At 52.2% G+C, this 2,253-nt stretch overlaps 1 long non-coding RNA gene across 2 annotated transcripts; it reads right to left on the bottom strand.

The window, feature by feature from the left end:
- Window positions 1–229: 229 nt before the first annotated feature.
- Window positions 230–2,101, bottom strand: LOC108446768. 2 transcript variants are annotated; one of them, XR_001862089.1, is made up of 3 exons: window positions 1,830–2,101; window positions 1,556–1,619; window positions 230–988 (listed from the first exon to the last, which is right to left on the bottom strand). It is a non-coding gene; the product is annotated as an uncharacterized LOC108446768 (long non-coding RNA). The 2 variants fall into 2 exon arrangements; XR_001862074.1 differs by having other exon boundaries at window positions 230–1,619.
- Between the last annotated feature and the right edge of the window lie 152 nt (window positions 2,102–2,253).

Below are 2,253 nucleotides of genomic sequence, written 5' to 3'. Positions count from 1 at the left end.
GAGGGACAAAATAAGGAAAAAACCCCCATCCTTCAATCTATCTATCTATCTATCTATCGAAAGAAAGAAAGAAAGAAAGAAAAAGAAAGAAAAAGAAAAGAAAGAAAGAGATAAAGAGAGAGGCGGTCTCAGGAAACCCAGGCCAAATTTTGCTCTGCTCTCTCTCCCCCCCACTTCCCCTCTCTCTGAACGTCACCGTTGGAAGAAGCTGTTGAGATAAATCAAATAGTGACACTTTGACGGCTTTACTTGTATAAGCAATATGGTTACCATATGGCATTGTTATTTATGAATGACAGCATAAATTGTATTACAAAGTCCATCGCGCTTTATTGGGACGCTTCTCCCCTGCCTCTAACGTTTATATGGGCATCTCCAGATGGAAAAAGGTGCATCTAATGAAACCCGGCCGTGCTGCAGCAGACCCCATTTTGGGGGCGTTGCGCCGGGTCTGTGCTGGCTGCAGAATGAGCGGCGCAGCGGGGCAGGGCGCGCAAAATACGCGTCTCTGCGCATCCCTCAGCCGCAGCGGGGCAGGGCAGAGGCATCGGAGGTTTCCGTCCTGGAAAAAAGCGCTACACCCCCCCGCGCCCCCCCCCCCTCCCCCCCCATCTCACGGCATTACCGCCGAGAGCGGGGTTTTATACATATATATATAAGTGCAACTGAAGGAACAATAAATATTCATGGCACGAAAGCGAGGTGCTCCTTCCTCCTGTCCCTGCCCTGCCTAGCGTATTTTTCTTTTATTTTTCTTTCTTTTTTATTTTTTTAAGAAGCATTTAAAAGTTACAGCTTTGGCTGAGATTTTCATTATTTCCCCTTTTTCTTTTACATTACTTTGCCGGTAGAGCCTGACAAAGAACTTTTGTCTCGAAGTGTGTGTTTTACAGAGGGAGGCTACAGCACAACACATGTGGTCTTCACGGGTCATAGGTCGAACGGCCTAGAAGTGGCTCGGATCGGCACCATCAAAGGTAACCTGCAACTTAATATCCTGTTGATGAGCTTGTTGAATTTATGAGTGTCTGTGATACAGACAACGGTGCAAGTGATGCCGCTCAACTGGCCTCTTCTCCCCAGGCTGCGGGCCAGCCGCACTCCCCCTCCTTGCCCCGCACCTCCTCCCCTTACTCCGTGGGAAGGCTGACTTTTGGGGGAAAGACACCCTCTTCCCCCTTTCCCTTTCTCTCTCATACGCACACACACGAACACACCCGTCTCCGGTGGGTCCTTCCGCCTCTTTTTCCCGACGAGGCCATCACCACCCGCGTCCTCCTATGGGCAGAGTCCTACGCCCCCACTGCGGCACCCACGGCTCCCAGGGAGGGGGGGGATGGAGAAAAGGGGCCCGGAGCCTCCCCTGAGGGCGGTGACACCTCTCGGGAAAAGGGGCTAGAAGGGGAAGACGGTATATACAGTCCACGGGAAGCAAGAAATTGCTCTCTCCTCGTCCCACCTCCCCCCCTCCACACTCCCCCCCCAGCTCCTTCCGCATCACCAGCCGGTAAGAACAAGAGAAGAGCAGTTTTAAAGCGAATTTCGGAAAACTTACAAAGACGAGAAAGCTTTCCCGGGAAGGCTGACATTTGCTCTGCAGGTCTGGCACCTCCAGAAACCTGTTGAAAAACTTCTTTCAATAAAATGGTTTAACACCGACTTTGTGTGACCGCTTGCTTTCCTCCCTCGAAAGCTGCCGTGAGCCGCAGGCTGTGTTCGTGGCCGTGGCCCGACGAGAGAGTGCAGGGCTGGCTGCTGGTGCCTCTGCCCCCCTCCCTTCCTCCCTTCCTCCCTTCCTCCCTTCCTCCCTCACTCCCTTCCCTTGTTACCCTGTGACATGGGGGAAAGGGGTTTTGCGGTTCAGAGGCAAATAAAGCACTTCTTAGGAGGGACGGCGACGTGACTTTGAACTTGGATCAGCTCCTCTGTTTCCTGCAGAGAGAGTAGGGCTGGAGCCCTGAAAGAATAGCAGAGAGTGGCCAGCCTGCGGGGGCTCCGGCTGGAATTCACTGCGTCCCCCCGAAAGCGCCCCGATGCCGGCACCGCTGAGCAGGCAGAACGAGGGGCGAGGGGAGGGGAGGCAGGAAATGCAGAAAAAGAAGGTAAGGAAAAGAAAGAAAAAGGAGGCAAAATAATAAAGGAAGAGAAAAAATGAGTAAGAGAGAAAGGAAAAGAAAGAAAGGGAAGAAAGAAAGGGAAGGAAGGAAGAAAGGGAAGGAAGGAAGAAAGGGAAGGAAGGAAGGAAGGAAGGAA

Source organism: Corvus brachyrhynchos, unplaced genomic scaffold (assembly GCF_000691975.1).
Source record: "Corvus brachyrhynchos isolate BGI_N302 unplaced genomic scaffold, ASM69197v1 scaffold1120, whole genome shotgun sequence".
In the NCBI taxonomy this organism is placed as follows: domain Eukaryota; kingdom Metazoa; phylum Chordata; class Aves; order Passeriformes; family Corvidae; genus Corvus; species Corvus brachyrhynchos.
The sequence above is the reverse complement of the archived record's forward strand: the minus strand, read 5'-3'. Positions and strand labels throughout refer to the sequence as shown.